We start from the raw sequence: 20,000 nt of genomic DNA, 5'->3' as shown, positions 1-20,000 counted from the left end.
TATGCATGAGGGAATATGGAGATGAGAATAAATAAGGAGGAGGAAGAAAGGAAGAAAGAAGGAAAGAAAGAAGGGAAGAAGGGAGGGAGGGAAATAGGAAAGATGAATTGAAAGCTAATGAAGGCAAAAAAAAAAAAGTGTCTAAAAAGATGAAAACAGAATATGAAACAGGATTACTATAGTGAGTGCGTTCAAGATATCTGGATAGGCCACGCCCTCCTCCCGTCAGCGTCGTGGATAATGCAACAAATATATATTATTTTCGTACCGCAGTCTCGCATGGCAGCACTTGAAGCCCCACCAAGACGCTGATGACATGTTTTAATTATTTATTTGCAGAATGAAAATATGCTTTAATGCACGTAAATTTGTGTTTATTTTTGGTTGACGTTGTCTCAGTATACTGGTGAAAACTTTCCCCTTATGACGAAACAAACTGTGAGTCTCTAAGTGTTATGTGTGAGGAAATATGAGGTTGAACGTGGTTTACGGGTATACCAGAGGCACTCCGTAACTTCCCTATCTGTTTGAAAATATATATAGTGAGGAAACGAAGAGAACATTGCATAAATTTTGGATAGAAAAAGAAAAGAAAAAGGAAAGAGAAAGAAGAAAACAGAAGACCCAGACAGTAAGAAGCGACGCGTCAGGGAGTGCTGTTCCAAAGGCAAATACTCCACACCAACTCGACTCAGCTCCTTCCCACTCTCAGCGCCGGTGAGTCACTGCCGCTGAGCTCTGAGTGGCGCGTGCCGTCTTGACACTTAAATAACCAATGAATGAAAGCATGATGACCGGCCATTCCAGCGCGACTAGAATAGCGAAAATTTATAAATAGTGTTCTCAACCATCATTAACCATCACTCATGATCAAGTAACGCTGCCAGGAGTATGAGTAAAGTCGGGAAGGGAAAGTGGCTTAAGATATCATCATCGTACTCGCTACATGTTATCGGTGTACTAATTCCACGCAGGCGGGTAAGCATGTAAAATGAGTATGACTATTCAATTAGATAGACAAGAAATTAGATTAACTCTGATTACCGTGAAATTGCCAATGCCAGGTGTTTTCCAATCTGCGCCTATACCTGCATTGCGTTCTTTCTAGAATTACCTAATAAAGTAAATTATTAGATATCTGAATTCAGTTTACCCACAGACAGAGAAAGAGTGAGGTTGTAAAAATGACATGGTAGCAAAAAATTATATATACATATATATATATATATATATATATATATATATATATATATATATATATATATATATATATATATATATATATATATATATATATAATATATATATATATATAAATTTTTTTTCGGATAAGTTACATCTTAATCCGCAAAAAAAAAAAGATGGATGTTCTCTGTATTCACATCAAAGGCATTAGCTGAAAATAAGAAAATTCTACTTTGTAATGGGGACTCAGTAGTGTATTGCGTGATTATGAAATATTTAGTTATTGGGTCGTTTGTGTGGAGTTTGTAAGGAAGTTTGATCATAGAAATTTAAGGGGAGGGATGGTAAATGGTATTATTAATAGAAGTAGTAATAATAGTAGTAGTACCTAGTAGTAGTAATAGTAGTAGTAGTAATTTCTTATAGCAGCAGCAGCAGCAGTTTATTAACAAAGCCCCATGTTGTTTTATAAGAATAGCATATTATGCAAAGACATATATGTTTCAGCTATATAGGTTCTGCCACATGTGGACTTAATGGTTTCTTGCGACTTTCCTTATGGTGAAGAAAAAAAAAAATGAATAAATGCCCTTATGTTCTTATGACTTGTACATTGCATAACATCAAGTGCTTCTGTGTGTGTGCTGAAGGTGTATTCAGGTGCCTTGGAGGAATTTTTGCTGTTTTGTGGTAATCAAAACATCTGTATTGCGTCGAATTTTAATTTTTAACCAGAAAACACAATATTAAATGGAAATAACTTTTCTATGTCATGTCATATTGAAGTTATAACGTGTACCGTAAGAGATGCTTCTATCTCAGGTTGTAGTATTTGACTTGTGCTGGGTGACAGAAATCTTCGCACTGCATTTAATTTTAGCACTGCAAGACATAACGTTAAAATGAATGACGATACCCCTACACATCTTGCAATTGTTAGCGGCCTAACCTCTCTTCATCTTACCCCTCTCTCTTTTCTATTCTGTCCAGGCTGATGTTATGTGGTGTCAGTCATTTACTTGCTAATCTTATAATGTCAGACTTCTGGGCAGTACAAACCTAGCATGTCTGTATCTAGGTATTCTTAACACAGTAAGCCTTATCGTTAAAATAAAATAACTCTATACGTATCGCCATGTTGAACTTCCTATGCATTTAGGGAATTTGACCACAGTATCCGCCTATAAATCATAACGTTCAAATATATTCATATAACTCTTCATATGTTGTATTGTTGAACTAGTACTGTCTAACTTCCGGCCGATACAAATTTACCTGTGTATCTAGAGAATTTTAACACGTTGTCAAACCATAAATCATAACGTTAAAACAAATAAGAATAACTCTACAGTCTACACGTATCACATTGGTGAACTAATGACGTTTAACTTCTGGTCAGCTTACGATGTGTTTAATGTGTTTTTCGTTTTTTCCTTTCTTTTATTCTTTACTTTTCTTCCTCTCTTTTATCTTCCTTCCTTTAATTAGTATGTGATAATTGCGTAACGTGTGTTTAATGTGTTTTCGTTCGTTCTGTCTTTCATTCTTTTATTCTTTACTTTTCTTCTCTTTATTTTTCTTCTTCTAACTAGCATAAGTGATAATTGATTATGCCTTCCCTTGATCTTGCTGACGTTGTTGTTGTTTTCTCCTCCTCCAGGCGGCACAGCAGGAGTAGTGGTAACAGTTCATCCCGAAGGAGTGGATCGTTACAACAACCCCTTCACCGCCCCCTTCAGGTATGTCAATAATAGCTTAGTTCTAAACGGCGTCTTCCTCCTGTAGCAGATGATATTGTTATTGAACCTCTGTGTGTGTGTGTGTGTGTGTGTGTGTGTGTGTGTGTGTGTGTGTGTGTGTAAGTCGGGGATTTTAAAGGGGAGGATGTTTAGATATTGAGTGAGTGGCTCGCGTTAAGCTGTTCACGCTGAAAGGGAGTGAAATGTTAGAGTGCATGAAGGATATTGCTACATAATCCTTTCCTGATGATTTGTAGGAGTGGAGAGAGAGAGAGAGAGAGAGAGAGAGAGAGAGAGAGAGAGAGAGAGAGAGAGAGAGAGAGAGAGAGAGAGAGAGAGAGAGAGAATAGGTAAAAACATTATCCCTTACACTAGTTAAAGAAAGGTAGAATAAAGAAAGAAACGAAAGAAAAAAATGAATGATTGAATGAATGATACACCAGTCAAGCCATACACACTTATAACGCAGACGAGAGAGAGAGAGAGAGAGAGAGAGAGAGAGAGAGAGAGAGAGAGAGAGAGAGAGAGAGAGAGAGAGAGAGAGAGAGAAGGTAAGACATTATCACTTATCACTTACACCAGTTATAAAAAAAAAAAGGAAAAATCAAGGACACACCACTACACAAAAGACGAACCTTACACACCGATAACGCGAACAAAACAAAAACAAAAAAACAAAAGCACCAAGCACATTGATATCTATAAACATTCCTCTCAGCAAGAAAGCAAAGGACGCACGCACGCATTAACATGGACAACGGGTACGTAGATCCTTGGTAACTGCGTTGTAATAGAAGATGAGGGAGGAGAGGGAGGCACGAGGGAAGGGGAAAAGGAGGCACAAGGGAAGCAAGAGGAGGGATGAGGGAATGGTCGAGGGAAGGATGATGTGGTGGGAAGGGATAAGGGAAGGAATGAGGGGAGAAATGAGGAAATTAATGAGTTGGAGAAGGAAAGGGATGGTAGAGGGAGGCAAGGGAAGTGACAGGTGAAGGGATGAGGGAGGTGATGGAGGAGACAAGGGCAGGAAGGGAGGGATGGTAGAGGGAAACGTAAGTGAAGAGACGAAAGGAATAAAGTAAGGGATGAGGGAAGGGGGAAGGAAGACACAAGGGAAAGGGGAGGGAGACAAGGGAGGGGTGATAGTGGCAGACAAGGGAAGGGAGGAAGGGTGGTGGTGGCTATTAAGTAAAGGTGTAGTGGTTAGTTGGTTTGCTGGTCGGCTGGTCGCGTGCAACTCAACTTTGCCAACATTAAAATGAATGATGGCTTGTTGTTGTTGCTGCTCCATCACTCTCCCTCTCCCTCTCCCTCTCCCTCTCCCTCTCCCTCTCCTAGTTCTGTCCCGTCACGTTGGCATTATCTGCGATCCCCTCCCTCATGTTGCATTGCTGTGTTGGCCTCGTGGGTTGACTCATTCTCTCAATCATTTGCTCTCACTCATTTTAACTCATTTGCTCGTTTTTTTTTTTTTTTACTTTTTTCGTTGACTGGTATTCACTCACGCACTGTTTTCTTTAAATCTTGTGTTCATATTTATTTCTTCTTTTTTTTTTTCATTGTAACTCATTCACTCATCTTTATTCACTTTCTTACTTACTCATTTACTAGTTTAATTTAGCCATCATATTCACATTTACTCTTGCTTATTTTAGATGTCCAGTCAGTCAGTCAGTCAGTCACTCGGTCACTCAGTCATTCACTCACTTATCCAAGCTCTTACTCTCTCACTTTGTCATTACTTTTAATCTTTTCGGTCTCGTTTTTTTTTTTTAAGTTTTCGGTGTCACACACACACACACACACACACACACACACACACACACACACACACACACACACACACACACACACACAAAACTTCCAGTCCTCAGTCACTCAATGACCTCAGGCCAGTCTCTATCACCCCCATCCCTAGCCTTATTTGTGAAGATTTTGTATATGACTGGGCATACACCAAAATTTGTAACACCGTGGATATCAGACAATTCGGAAATATTAAAGCCACCTCCACCTCACATTACCTGACCAGCTTCCTTGAATTCATCCACAGCCACCTGGACAAGCGAAACACCTCTCTAGCTGTTGCTTTTGTCGACTTCAAAAAAGCCTTTGATCTAGTTGATCACACTGTTGTCATCAGCAAGGCAGTAAGTCTGGGTCTCCCTCCTAATCTGATAGCGTGGCTAGCCGACTTCCTCACAGGGAGACGTCAGGCCGTTCGCTATCAGGGCTCTGTCTCTAATTTCCAACAGCTGACATGTGGAGTCCCCCAGGGGACCAAGATGGGTCCTCTATGCTTCCTCCTCCTCATCAACGACGCCCTCACCGACACCCCCCATCGCTGGAAGTATGTGGACGACTGCACCGTGGGCGTCCCAGTTTCCAACAAGAACCCGGACTACTCGCCACTGCAAGCAATTCTGGAGCGACTGCAGACGTGGACAGAGGAGAGCAGGATGACCATCAACCACAGCAAAACTGTGGTGATGCATTTCTGTACCTCCTCTGTACCAGTGCCCCCTCCCCGGCTCACAGTGGGCCCTCACCCCCTCCAGGTGGTCCAATGTGCCAAGCTTCTCGGAGTCACGGTGGACGACCAGCTGACCTGGAAGCAGCATGTCGCCAGCACCGTGAGATCAGCTACCTACAGGCTGTACATGCTGCGCAGACTCAGGTCGCTGGGGACGCCGACAGATGAGTTAAGGGGGGTGTACCTCACCTTCATCCTCCCCAAACTCATGTACGCCTCCCCAGCGTGGTCCTCCTCCCTCACACACACTCAACAGCTACAGCTAGAGAGTGTGCAGAAAAGGGCGTGCAGGGTCATCCTTGGCCCTGCATACACCACCTATGAAGAAGCCCTGACCACCCTGAGTCTGTCCAGAATATCCACCAGGCACCGAGAGGCTCTGGAGAAGTTTGGGAAGGGACTACTGCATCATCCGCGTCTCAGAGACATGCTGCCGCCCGACGCGCCTCGCCCTGTCCGTGCCACCAGACACCACAACAAAATAACGCCCCTAAAGGCGCCGCGCACGGACCGGTACAGACTCAGTGCGATTCCCACCATGGTGCGAGCCATCAATCAATAGTATTTCCCTCCTAGATTAGTCTTACCGTTAGGATTAATGTTAAGTTTTTCCCCATCCCCTATGTACATTTTCAGTTTGTCAACTGCCTAAATAATAAACCGTTTATTATTATTATTATTATTATTACACACACACACACACACACACACACACACACACACACACACACACACACACACACACACACACACACACACACACACACACACACACACTAACTCACTAATTCACTCACTCAGACTTCATAACATACAAATATGTGACACTGACTCGTGCATGGTGACAGAAAGAGAGAGAGAGAGAGAGAGAGAGAGAGAGAGAGAGAGAGAGAGAGAGAGAGAGAGAGAGAGAGAGAGAGAGAGAGAGAGAGACGGAAAAAATACAAGTGTAGAGAAAATAAATACATCGTGAGAGGCAACGTACACAAAAATAAGTAAAAAAAAATAAAAATAAATAGATAAATGGGGGAAAAAAGAAGAGTAATCTGCGGTAATGATGCAAAATTCTGGCTTCATTAACGGCGTGTAATAATAATAGTGGCGAAGGTTAAGGCCAAAGGCAAGACTCAGGTGGCAGTGGTGGTGGTGGTGGTGGTGGTGGTGGTGGTGGAGGTTGTAGTGCGTCATCTTCTTTCTCTTTTCTTTTTCTTTCCTTTTTCTTTTTCTTTTCTTGTTCTTGTTCTTGTTATTGCTCTTCATCTTCTTATTCTTGTTTTTGTTCTTGCTCTTGGTCTTCATCTTGTTTTTTTTTCCGGTTTCTGTTCTTGTTTTTCATCTTCGTGTTCTTCTTGTTCCCATTTGTTTTCTTGTTCTTGTTCTTCATCTTCTTGCTCTTGTTCTCCTCTTCCTCCTCCTCTTCCTCTTTTTCTTCTTCTTCTTCTTCTTCTTCTTCTTCTTCTTCTTCTTCTTCTTCTTCTTCTTCTTCTTCTTCTTCTTCTTCTTCTTCTTCTTCTTCTTCTTCTTCTTCTTCTTCTTCTTCTTCTTCTTCTTCTTCTTCTTCTTCTTCTTCTTCTTCTTCTTCTTCTTCTTCTTCTTCTTCTTCTTCTTCTTCTTCTTCTTCTTCTTATTATTATTATTATTATTATTATTATTATTATTATTATTATTATTATTATTATTATTATTTCTTCAGCTTCTTTTTCTTCTTCACCGTCACCACCACCACCACCACCACCACCACCACCACCACCACCATCCACCACCACCAGTCACTAATCCTTCTAATCCCTTTCTAGTGGTCGTTGCAGCGTGAGGAAGTCTTGTATTGTAGGGATGTAAGAACCTCCCTTCCCTTCTCTCCTTCCCTTTCTTCCCTTCCTTCCCTGTCTTCTCTTCCTTTCCCTATTTCCCCATTATTTTTTCTTCTCATGTGATTCCCTTCCCTTCTTTTCCCTTCTTCCCTCCATTCTTTCATTCTCTCATCCTCACTTTCATCCCTAACTTTTTTTTGTATTAATTTTATTTCTGTTTCCCCTTTAATTTGTTCCGAATCCCCTTCCTCTTCCCTTCACTCTTCCCCTTCCTTCTTTTATCATTGCTTCCCCTCTCTCATATTTTATTTTCTTTCTCGTGGTCCCCTCCCCTTCTTTTCCCCTTCCCTTTGCTTCCCCCTTTCCCTTCGTTCTCTTATCTTGGCTTCCCCTCTCCCACTTTTCTTTCTCTCAGTTCTGCCTACTTTCCTTTCCTGTTCCCCTTCCCCTTCCCCTTCCTTCCCTTAATCTTGGCTTCCCCTCATACATTTTTTTTCTCTTGATCCTCTCCCCCTTCCCACTTCCGGTACCCTTTCCTTCCCCTTTCTATTCCTTAGCTTCCCCTCGCTTCCCCTCTCCCCGCACTTTTTTTTGTCTCCGTTCTCTTCCCCTCTCGTCCTCCCGTGCCCTTCCCTTCCCCTCTCCACGTGTAAAAGTGTACAAGCAAGTGAGTGAAGTGAAGCCAAGTAAAATCAGAGGGCTTAATCCATCTTCAAGGACGCTGTGCCACCACCACAACCACCACCACCACCACCACTACCACCACCACCACCACCACCACCACCACCACCACCACCACCACCACAACCACCACAACCACCACCACGTCAGCACATGTCATTTATGCACTAGTATTGTTTTGTACCATCGTCTTCCTTTAGCGGGAAAAGATGTTTAGTTTCCAGTTTAGATTTTTACGTAAGGACAGACCGAGGATGTTCAGTGTACGAGTAGAAGAGGGGCGGATAGTTGGGTGTTACTGAAGGATAGCAGGCAAGGGGAAAGAAGGGGGAGGGGTAGTTATTTGGGAGGTTGTGTTAAGTTGATTTATGGAGAGTTTTTTGAGGCATTGAACAACACATGGTTTCTCTGTCCGCCATCTTCTACTTGGTTATCTTTTTTTCTTTTTTTCACGTCTCTATGGGATTGATGTTTTGATAGTTTGTCTCCATTAGGTCATGCACATCTTCCTTTTTTTCATCCTCTCCGCTTAGTGGTGATAGGTATAGTGATGAGTAGTGTGTGGTGACAAGCAGTGTATGGTGGCATGGTACGCTGACATCACTGGAAACTGTTAGTGGTGAGAGAACACAGAAGTGAATAATGACAAGCAGTTTATGGTAGCAAATAGTACACACAGTTTATATGGGATGTATAACCTTTCATAAGCCTCTTGAATACTCTTTGAGGACTTGAACCTTAAGTGGGCTTTTCTTTTTAAGCTTTTACGTTGCCCTTGGCCACAGCCCCTCTTATATAAAGAAAAATCATTGTACACCATCATCATCATCAGGTGGTGGTGTGAGGAGACGGACAGGAGTATATAATGACAGGTAGAAGTATATAATGACAGGTAGAATATAATGACAGTTGGGCTTGTCATGGTACACTATTATCATTGGAAACTGTTAATGGGGAATGGACTCAGGCAAGACCAAAAGCATATTTTGTTTTGTGTTTTCTCAGTAAATTTCACGTATTTGTCTAAGTAATGCAAACTTTTATCATTACTACCAGATCGACATTCATTATTAAAACCATCTTTACTACTATTGTTGTTATTATCTCTGTTTTAACTTGTTTGCACTTACACCTACTATTAGTGTACATCACCTCTGCATTACTACTACTAATAGCACCACCATTACGCTCCATTAACACTCCTTAACAGCTGCACTATCATAAAGAACAACAGTAACAACTACAGTGATAACTGGAATAACAGTAACGATAACATGAATAATGATGATGATAATAATAGTAATAATAATAATAATAATAATAATAATAATAATAATAATAATAGTAGTAGTAGTAGTAGTAGTAGTAGTAGTAGTAGTAGTAGTAGTAGTAGTAGTAATAATAATAATAATAATAATAATAATAATAATAATAATAATAATAATAATAATAATATGTAAAGGGGAGGCAGACAGGAGCAATTATTATTTAAGCAAAAAATATTATGCCTGACTCGCTTCCAAACACAGCAGGAATTCCTTTTAATGCGCTTTTAATGTCGCATTATTGCTGGGTAGTGTAGCGCGTCTGCACACACACACACACACACACACACACACACACACACACACACACACACACACACACACACACACACACACACACACACACACACACACACACACACACACACATACACACACACTTAGCTAGATAAATAGATACAACATGTTATCATTACCTTACTTATGTTACTGTACACACACACACACACACACACACACACACACACACACACACACACACACACACACACACACACACACACACACACACACACTGATGCTAGGATCTCAAAAAAAAATTTCCAGTGCCGGTCGTCTCAAAACTCCCAGAAAGACTTGAATACGCGGCAGGAGGAGGATGGAAGCCAAGTTTGGAAAAGATGGAATTGAGCGCAAAGGAACAGAAAGGAGGATCGAGGAAGATGAATGTGAGTCAACTGCGAGTATGGAATTAATAAGAAAAAAAGTAAGGAAACTATTATAAACGAAAAGGATTTAAATGTGAATATGAAATTGATGAATTGAATAAGGAAATGATTATAGACGAGAGATATTCAGTTGTTAGTATAGAATTGAATGGAGAAAATTAGGAAATGATTATATAGAAAAGAGAGTCAATTACGATTATAGGACTGGTAAAATAAAGTTAGGAAATTATTATAAATGAAAGGGGTTGAATTGTGAGTCTATAATTGATAACAATGAATAAGGAAATGAAAACAGATGAACGGGATTCAATTATGAGTATATAATTGATGGAATGAAATAAAGGAACGATTGTACGAGACAGTATAAAGTGAAAAATGTATAATAATGAAACAGTTCCGTGATATTATAGTAATTTGTTTAGTGGGAATGAACGCTAAGAAACTCAGCTTGGAATGTGAAATTAAAATGTATGAAATTGATTTAATAATGTAAGCAAATAACTAGAAAGTTTTAATACAAGATATAATAATAATAATAATAATAATAATAATAATAATAATAATAATAATAATAATAATAACAAACAACAAGTGCAGGATATAATTGTGTTGGCAGTGGAATTTCATTATGTGTATGTTCCTTAATAAGTAGACAGAACCGGACGCATTTCACACACACACACACACACACACACACACACACACACACACACACACACACACACACACACACACACACACACACACACACACACACACCGCCCTTCTGGTCACGACAGCATCAATTTTAGGGAAGAGTTGGATATTTTATTTACTGGAAACTCTCGATTTTATCTTCTGCGTTATTTTTTTTTATCTAATTATTTATCTTTATGTTTGTCTGTCTGTATGTATGTTTGTCTCTTTCCGTCTTCTTGCTATTCACACCACCACCACCACCACCACCACCAACAACAACAACAACAACAACAACAACAACAACAACAACAACCACACAACAAACCATAACCAACCCTGACTCACTTTCTCCTTTGTAAATCCCTTCTAATTTGCAGTCCTTCCTCCTCCATATCTTCTTCTTCCTTCTCCTCCTCCTCTTCCTCCTCCTCCTCCTCCTTCCACCTGTGTCATGAGGCCAAGAGGTCCCAAGGGAATAATGAAAAACAAAGGAAAGACGAGAATGGTAAGGTGCATTTACTTTACGAGACGAAGGAAGGAAGGAAGGAAGGAAGGAAGGAAGGAAGGAAGGAGGGAGGGAAGGAGGAAGAGTAGGAGAGGATTTATGCACAAGAAAAATAAAGGGAGAGCGAATGTAAGTGACTCTGTGTCCCATGAGAGAGAGAGAGAGAGAGAGAGAGAGAGAGAGAGAGAGAGAGAGAGAGAGAGAGAGAGAGAGAGAGAGAGAGAGAGAGAGATTAGATTATAGTACTTGCGTAAATGCTGAAGATTGTTGATAATTTCCTGTATAATTCAGACTCGCATCGCGCCCATAACCTTCTTCCCCCCTCCCTCCTTTTCCCTCCCCCTCCCTTCTTTCCCCCTAACCTTCCCCCAACCCCCCACACACCTTGAGGCAGGAGTAGAGGAGGACAGGTGACGCCTCTCCTCCTCCTCCTCCTCCTCCTCCTCCTCCTCCTCCTCCTCCTCCTCCTCCCCTTTCCCCCACATAACACACACACACACACACACACACACACACACACACACACACACACACACACACACACACACAGCGTCTCTTGTGCAGATGACGTGACTTCCTCCCTTCCCTCTCCCTTCCTTTCCGTCCTCTCCATCTTCATCTTCCTCCTCCTCCTCCATTTCTTCCTCTTCCTCTTCTTCCTCGTCCTCCTCCTCCAGTCCTCTCCCTCATGACTCAAGCGGCGGGGGTTCTATTTCATTCCTACCTCCTCGTTGAGTCAGGCGAGTCTCCCATTCCTTTCCACGTATGTGTTTACCTGAGATTTTTTTTTCCGATTTTTTTTTACTTGCTCTGCTCTGCTCGGGGGAAAAACAGCCAGGTCCTCAGCTCGCGTCTTTCCGCCCCACCTACGCACCTCTTTCTCTCCCTTTTCTTCTTTCCCTCATCACCCCACTGCAACATTCCTCCTCTTCTTTTCCTTTTCTTCTTCCTTTATCATCCCTAGCAGCGTCACTTCTTCCTTCCTTCTCTCTTTCCTTCCTTCCGTCTTTCCCCTCATCAACCCTTGCAACGGTTCCTCCTTTCTTTCTTCTCTCCTTCTTTCCCTCATCTCCCCCTGCAGCGTCGCCTCCTTTCCTTCTCTCCTTCCTTCCTTCTTTCCTAATTTCTTTTTTTCCCCTTATCACCCACTACAACGTTCCCTTCCTTTCCTTCCTTCTTTCCCTCACTATCTTCTGCAGCTCCTCCACCTTCTTTCCATTCTTCCTTCCTTTCTTCCTTCTTTCCTTCTTTCCTTCTTACCTTTCGTCATCTCCTGTATCGTCACTAACTTCTTTCTTTCATTTCTTTCTCCCTTCTTTCCTTCATCACCTCTTGCAGCGTTCATTCTCCTTCAGTCTCTTTCGCATCGTCATCAGTTCACGAAGTTTCTCTCTCTCTCTCTCTCTCTCTCTCTCTCTCTCTCTCTCTCTCTCTCTCTCTCTCTCTCTCTCTCTCTCTCTCTCTCTCTCTCTCTCTCTCTCTCTCTCTCTCTCTCTCTCTCTCTCTCTCTCTCTCTCTCTCTCTCTCTCTCTCTCTCTCTCTCTCTCTCTCAACATTTCCGGCATATCGCTCATTGTTATTCATTCTCATTCATTTTCTTCCATATTTTCATCATTTTTTTTTACCCTACAGCCATTCTCTTTATATCATTATCTTCACTCTTGTTTATCCTCGTTTATTTTCTACTACCTTTGCATTTTCATCATCTTGCAGTCTTCTCAGCACTACTGTCTCTATTTTAATTTACTCTCTCCCATCTTCGCATCTTCTCAACCCTGCAGCTTCCCTCTCAGCACTCTTATCTTCGCTCTCGTTTATTCTCTTTCATTCCCTCCCATCCCTGCACCTTTATCACTTTGCAGTCTTCCTCTTAACATTCTCATTCATTCTCATTCATTCTCTCCAATCTTCGCATCTCCTTGACCCTGCAGCTTCCCTCTCAACACTACTGCTTTCATTCTCACCCATCCCCCGCTTTCCCATCACCGTGCAGTCTTCCTTCCTCTTGGTATTACAGTCTTCATTTTCACCCAGTCCCTACTTATCTAACACTTGAAGGCTCTCCAGTTCTCCACAATCCCGCAGCTTCTTCCCCGCAGGTCAGGAAGTGGTATAATGTCCCTACTGAACCTCCTCCTCTTCCTCTTCCTCCTTAACTCAGTAAACACGAAGGCTTCTCCTGTTGTCGTGAAGTTTCGGCCTGAGCTTCACAACTTTCCGTGGCCGCCTCTCATTAAAGCATGCTACAGGAGGCTCAAATAGGCGCTCCCAGCCCTACGTGAGGCTTGTGTGGGATGTTTATACGAGTTTTCAATGAGTCTGGCGAGGTCGTGAGTGTGTTTGGCTGTATGGACGGAGTATTGGTTTGGTGTTTGTGTTTGTGTTGGGAAATAGGAAGTACTTGATGGTGTGTGTGTGTGTGTGTGTGTGTGTGTGTGTGTCTGTGTCTGTTTGTTTGCTTGTTTTCCGTGACTTTTGATGTGTGTGTGTGTGTGTGTGTGTGTGTGTGTGTTTGTTTGTTTGTTTGTTTTTCTTGATGCTTTGTTCAGTTTCGTTTTCCATTCTTTTCCCTGAGTTTTTTTTTCTTTTTTTCTTTTTTTCTCTTCGTTTTGTTTCCTCTTTTTTATGGTTTCTTTCATTTTGTTTGTCATTCCTCTCAGATTTTTCTTTTTTTATCCTTTTCGTTTTGTTTCCTTTTTTCCCGCTTTCTTGTTTATGTTTATGTTAATGTACTGTACTTTTATTCTTTTTTCCCCCTTTCTTCCCCTTTTTCCTTCTTTTTTTCTTTCTGCTATACTTTTTTTTTATTATCTTACATTTTTATTATTTCATGCGTTATATTATACTCTCTCTCTCTCTCTCTCTCTCTCTCTCTCTCTCTCTCTCTCTCTCTCTCTCTCTCTCTCTCTCTCTCTCTCCCCTTCCTGAAAGTGAAAGTTCTCGCTTCTCCTCGTCTCCCCGAAGCACTGTATTCGAGACACTAGGGAGTCGTTGTGTGTTTTTTAGATAGAACCAAATGTGTGTGTGTGTGTGTGTGTGTGTGTGTGTGTGTGTGTGTGTGTGTTTCTATTTTCGTTTGTATATGCTTGTGTTGTTCTTTGTTTACTCGTCTTTTGTATGTCTGTGTGTGTGTGTGTGTGTGTGTGTGTGTGTGTGTGTGTGTGTGTGTGTGTGTGTGTGTGTGCTATGTCAAGTCGTACTCATAATCTTTTCATCGTCTCTCTCTCTCTCTCTCTCTCTCTCTCTCTCTCTCTCTCTCTCTCTCTCTCTCTCTCTCTCTCTCTCTCTCTCTCTCTCTCTCTCTCTCTCTCTCTCTCTCTCTTTTCTCCACCTCAGTTCCGCCTTTCCTTTCCCTTTCTCTTCCCTTCCTCTTCACACGTTCTCTTTCCTTTTTTCATATCCATTTTCCCTTTCGTGTTGTCTTCTCGATTCCTTTCCATTCCTCTTTCATAACCAATACCTTGTCTTCACCTTATTTACACCTGTCCCTATCTCCTTTCCCTTTCACTTCCCTTCTCCCTCCACGTTCAACACCTGCACGCCCTTGCAACACCGGACGAGCCCCACCTGTCGTTCCTTTCCTCCCTTTCTCTCCTGTTTCTCCCCACCCTCTCTCTCTCTCTCTCTCTCTCTCTCTCTCTCTCTCTCTCTCTCTCTCTCTCTCTCTCTCTCTCTCTCTCTCTCTTTCAACGCTTTCTTTCCTTTCCTTTCTGCTTATCTGTTTCCACCTGTCGTCTCTTCCGCCCCCATCTCTCTCTCTCTCTCTCTCTCTCTCTCTCTCTCTCTCTCTCTCTCTCTCTCTCTCTCTCTCTCTCTCTCTCTCTCTCTCTCTCTCTCTCTCTCTCTCTCTCTCTCTCTCAACTTTCCTTTCTCTGTCATACCTGTCCTCATCTTTCTCTCTCTCCTCCCCATCCTCTCTCTCCTTTTCTCCCTCTTAAATCTTCCTTCCCTTTTCCTTTCCCTCCTACCTACTCTTTTTTTTATCTCTACCTTGTTCCTCCTCTCTCCTTCCCTAAGTCTTTCTTCCCTTTTCTTTATCTCTCCTACCTGTTCTCTTCTTTCGCTCCTCTCCCTGTTCTTTCTCTCTTTTTGCCTCTCTTAACTTTCTCTTCCCTTTCCTTCGTCTCTCTTTCCACCTATCCTCTCCTTTCTCTCCTCTCTCCGTTCCCCTTAACTCCCCCTTTCCCTTTCCTTCCTCTCTCCAGCTGTCCCCTCTTATGTCTCTCCTCCTTGTCCCTCCTTTCTTTCCCCTCCCTGCCACGCTAAAGAAAGGGGCCAGACCAAGAACATCTCCCTCCACCTACCTGTCCCCTCCTTTCTCCCCACACTGTCCCTCCTTTCTTGCTCTCCCCACCATGCTAAAGAAAGGACCCGGGCCAGCAGCGGCTCCCTCACGCAGGCTCTCCATCAAGGCAACAATAACAAACTGCTGTACTACTGACTGCAAACAATTCACGAGGGACTGGTGGTGGTGGTGGTGGTGGTGGTGGTGGTGGTGGTGGTGGTGAAAAAAAGTTGTAAATGTGAAAGCGATAAAAAAAAAAAGTGGGGCGCAGGGGGAAAAAAATAATGTAAAGAGAGAGAAAGAGAGAGTGAGAGGAAAAAAAAGTTGAGGGTTGCTTCTGAATGGGGCGGGAAATATATTGGAAAACATTGACAACTTTCTTCTTCCTTCATGGCAACGGGAAAGAGAGAGAGAGAGAGAGAGAGAGAGAGAGAGAGAGAGAGAGAGAGAGAGAGAGAGAGAGAGAGAGAGAGAGAGAGAGAGAGAGAGAGAGAGAGAATAGGGACAGGTGAAGAAATGGGGAAGAAAAATCATTAAGTTGAGATATAAAAAAGATGATGGTATAGCAGGGTGTTGCAGGGGAAGGTAGGACAGGACAAGGTAGACAAGAGAGCAAGGCAGGGCAAGGCAGGACTGTATAAAGGAGGGCTGAAGAAGAAAAGGAAAGGATAGGAAAGGCAAAGCAAGGCAGGTTAAGACAAGACAGGACAAGGCAAGGCTGGACAAGACAAGACAAGGTAGGATAGGACAAGGCAAGGGCGAGTGAGTCAAGGAAAAGCTAGATGAGGCGGGCAAATTGAGGCTGGTCCTGTCTTGATGCGCTGCCTTTCCTTCCATTGAGGCTCAGGTTAGTAAGACGGTCCTCAATCTTTTCAGGAATGTTTTATGGAGGGAGGGAAAGTTGTTCAGGAGTCTTGGAATAAGTTGTGGTATTGTGCGGGAGGAGTTTGACTGGTGAGGGAGATGAGTGGGAGGAGAATTGGAGAGGAGATGAGTGGAGGAGGAATTGAGGCAAGATTTAGAGGTGGGAGTGGTGGAAAAAAAAAAGGAGAGGATTGTAGAGAGTGGAAAGATAGTGGATGGGGAATGGAGGCAAGACGAGGAAGTGGAATTAGTAGAAGAAGAGGAGAGGGTTTTAGTGGAAGGATGGAACATTAGTAGTGGAAGAATTGAGGCAAGTGTAAGTGGAAGTGAAAATAGTAGAAAAAGGAGTGAGATTTAGTGGACGGAGAGATGAGCGGAGGAAGAAGTGAGGCAAGAGGAGGAAGTGGAAGTGGTACAAAAATTAAAGGAATTTAGTGGAAGAAGAGACGAGTGGAGAAGGATGTACTTAGCCGAGTGGAGGAAGTGATATCAGTATAGAAAAAAAAAATAAATAATGGACTTTAAAAGATGAAAATATAGATGAGGAAGTAGAAAAGAAAACGGAGGAGGAGACAACGAGATGATAAACTATATAGGAGAACCAATGAAGTTTAGAAAGATACGTGACTTGAAGAGGTAATTTGTCTCGAGTACCTGGGGTCACAAGTTAGCTGAGGCGAAGGGAAGAGTGCAAAGGGTGGAAGAAGTGGAGTCAGTAATTGGGGAGGAAAACAAGGGGAGCATAGGAAAGAGGAAAAGAAGGGGAGGAAGTAGTAGGGGAAGAAGACAGTGGTAGGGGGGAAAGAAGGGGAGGTCGTGGTAGTGGAAAGAAGGGGAGGTAGAGGGAGGGAAGGGGAGGTGGTGGCAGGAGAGGAAAAGAAGAGGGAGTCAATAGTAGGGAAGGGAAAGAAGGGGAAGGTGAGGCGTTGAAGGGGGTGGAGATTGTCGTGTGTACAACCCCACCTCGCCCCTCCTCTCCCCCAACACTCATAACGGCGTCTCCAGTTCGTGCAGGAAGCAGGTAAGGAGGGGGAAGGTTGCGTGGTGAGGGTTGTTAGTGGCAAGAGAGAGAGAGAGAGAGAGAGAGAGAGAGAGAGAGAGAGAGAGAGAGAGAGAGAGAGAGAGAGAGAGACTTATTTGATGGAGTGTGTGTGTGTGTGTGTGGATGGGTGGGTGGGTGTGGGTGTAGGGGAGTTAGTGAATGAGACGGTTTTCAGAGAGAGAGAGAGAGAGAGAGAGAGAGAGAGAGAGAGAGAGAGAGAGAGAGAGAGAGACGACCTCTTATTAGTTAGGGCGTGACGCGGCTCAGCCCATGTCGCCGTAACAAGTAGCATCAAACTTCCCTCCCTCCCTCCCTCCCTCCCTCCCTCCCTCCCTCCCTCCCTCCTTCCTTCCTCCACTCTCCCTCCCTCCCTCCTTCCTCTACTCTCCCTCTCCCTTTCTCCCATCCTCCTTCACTTCAGTGCCTCTCACAGGAACTCAATGATTCTCTCTCTCTCTCTCTCTCTCTCTCTCTCTCTCTCTCTCTCTCTCTCTCTCTCTCTCTCTCTCTCTCTCTCTCAGCCAGCCAGCACACTCTTAATTCTATACCTTTCTCTACCTTCATTCCTCTTCTCATCCCTTTCCTGTATTCTGTCCTTATTTTCCTCTTTCCCTACTAATTTCCTTGCCTCATCTTCTTGTACGTTCTTCTTCACTTCCTCATTTCTTTCTCATCTTTTATTTATTCTTTGTTCGTCTCTCCCGGCGTCGTCTTCCACTCTCATCTTCTCTTTCTATTCTCTTTTCCCTTTCTCATCTCCACTTTCCCACCTGTTTCCTCTTTCTCTTCTCCCTTGCCATTCCTTTTTTCTTTAATCTTTTCCTTCGTCCTGTTGTTGCTTTGCTTTCCCCTTTCTGTTTCCTCTCCTCTTTCCTCTTTTCCTCTTTTCTTCTCCCGTTCTCCCTTCCCTTCCTTATTTCCCCTCTTCATTTTTTTCCCTCGTAATTATCTCCTCTCAATCCCACCTTTCCTTCCTAGTTTTCCCTTCATCTCTTTTCTGTCATGTTTCCCTATCTTCTTCCTTTCCATTTTCCCATCCCATCATCCCTTCCCTTTCTGATCAGCCCTTCCCATTTTCAACATCCCTTCTTCTCACCATCCTTTCCTTTCTCATCATCCTTCCCCTTTTTATCATCCCTTCCCCTTCCCATCATCCCATCTCTACCCCCTCCCCTTCTCAATCCCCTTCTTCTCATTACCTTCCCCTTCTCATCCCCTCTTTCCTCTCCCAACCTCCCTTCCCTTTCCGCCCACCTCTCTTTTACGCCTCCTTCCCTCCCCCCATCCCCCAACGTGAGAACTGGAGGGAATCGAACTGGCTACACCATTTACCTCAGTCACCGCTCATGACGCTAGGTGAGGGTCGAGAGAGAGCGTGCAGGGAGAGAGAGGAAGAGGAGAGAGGTATGGAGGGGGGTGGGGGGAGTGGGAATAATGCACACAAACGTACATAAATAAAAGTACACATAAGCAGCCATGCGTACATACCTGTCTCTTTCCAACGGTGGTGTAACGGACAGGTGATTCACAGGTGAGTCACAGGTGAGGGGGAGGGGAGGGGCGAGGTCAGGGTGAGTGTGGAATGTGGTGCGAGCAAAAGGGATGCTTGGGTGAGAGTGAGGGAGAGAGGGAGAGTGTATAGGGAGTATTCTTAAACCTTCTAGTCTTTTAACTTGAGTTTTAAAGGGTTCTAGTTGAGTGAGGGAGAGAGAGAGTGTATAGAGAGACTATTCTTAAACCTTCCAGTCTGCGATCTTGAGCTTTAAAGGATTCTAGTTGAGAGAGGCAGAGGCAGAGGATATGCAGAGTGTATTCATAAACATTCTTAGTCCTTTATCTTGACTTTTAAAGGGTTCTAGTTGATGGTTATTGATGTTTTCAAGTGTCTTTTGTCTTTTTTTTTTTTTAGTTGTAGTGATATTTTAATAAGAATTCTACATCATCACTGGGGAAATAATGTGAAATTTGACTGACTATCTCTTAAACCTTCCAATTCCTTATCTTCATGACTTTTAAAGGCTTCTAGTTGATGTTATTGTGGCTTTCAAGTGTTTTTTTTTTTTTATGATTTTAATGATGGTTAAATAAAGATTCCACATCACCAGTAGAGAAAGAACGTGGGAATGTGACTGATTATCTCTGTGGGCTTTGGAAATTGAGAGAGAGAGAGAGAGAGAGAGAGAGAGAGAGAGAGAGAGAGAGAGAGAGAGAGAGAGAGAGAGAGAGAGAGAGAGAGAGGTTAACATAGGAAATTAGTGTAAGGGGAGGGAAGTCACAACTCCTCCTTTTCCTCCCCCTCCTCCACACCATTCCCTTTCCTTCCACGTCCATCACACCAGTACCACCTCTCCCCCACATACATTTCTCTCACCCCTCACTCCTGCAGGTAAATTTCACGTCAAGGATTTGGCAGAAGGGAGCTTGAGAGAGTGAGAGAGAAAAAGAGAGAATGAGAGAGGAGTGAGTGATAATTTAATAACTTAATACCATCCACGTAAGAGAATGATTAACTGCTAAAATCTCCAAATCCACCTCAAATTCACCTGCAAATCCACATGCAAATTGTTCAATCTCTCTGTGGGTGGATATTTGCGTGCGTGACTGAAACTCGTGAGGGAGAGAGGGAGAAGGAAGGGAGAAAGGGATAGGGTGGAGTTTCACTTTTGGAGACTGAGGAGAGGAAG

General features: G+C 43.0%; 1 protein-coding gene across 6 annotated transcripts in view; it reads left to right on the top strand.

The window, feature by feature from the left end:
• LOC135102089 (uncharacterized) overlaps window positions 1-20,000 on the top strand; it is a 122,211-nt gene that overhangs the window by 37,314 nt on the left and 64,897 nt on the right. For 3 of the 6 annotated variants that reach the window (XM_064006826.1, XM_064006823.1, XM_064006825.1), the window contains exon 2: window positions 2,846-2,924. The exons of 1 other annotated variant lie outside the window; for it this stretch is intronic. The gene's annotated coding sequence lies outside the window, so the exon portion shown is untranslated. Of the gene's footprint in view, window positions 1-359; window positions 718-2,845; window positions 2,925-20,000 lie in introns of those variants that run through there. 2 more of the 6 variants (XM_064006827.1, XM_064006824.1) reach the window with 1 other exon arrangement.

This window comes from Scylla paramamosain, chromosome 7, assembly GCF_035594125.1.
Source record: "Scylla paramamosain isolate STU-SP2022 chromosome 7, ASM3559412v1, whole genome shotgun sequence".
Lineage (NCBI taxonomy): Eukaryota > Metazoa > Arthropoda > Malacostraca > Decapoda > Portunidae > Scylla > Scylla paramamosain.
The sequence above is the reverse complement of the archived record's forward strand: the minus strand, read 5'-3'. Positions and strand labels throughout refer to the sequence as shown.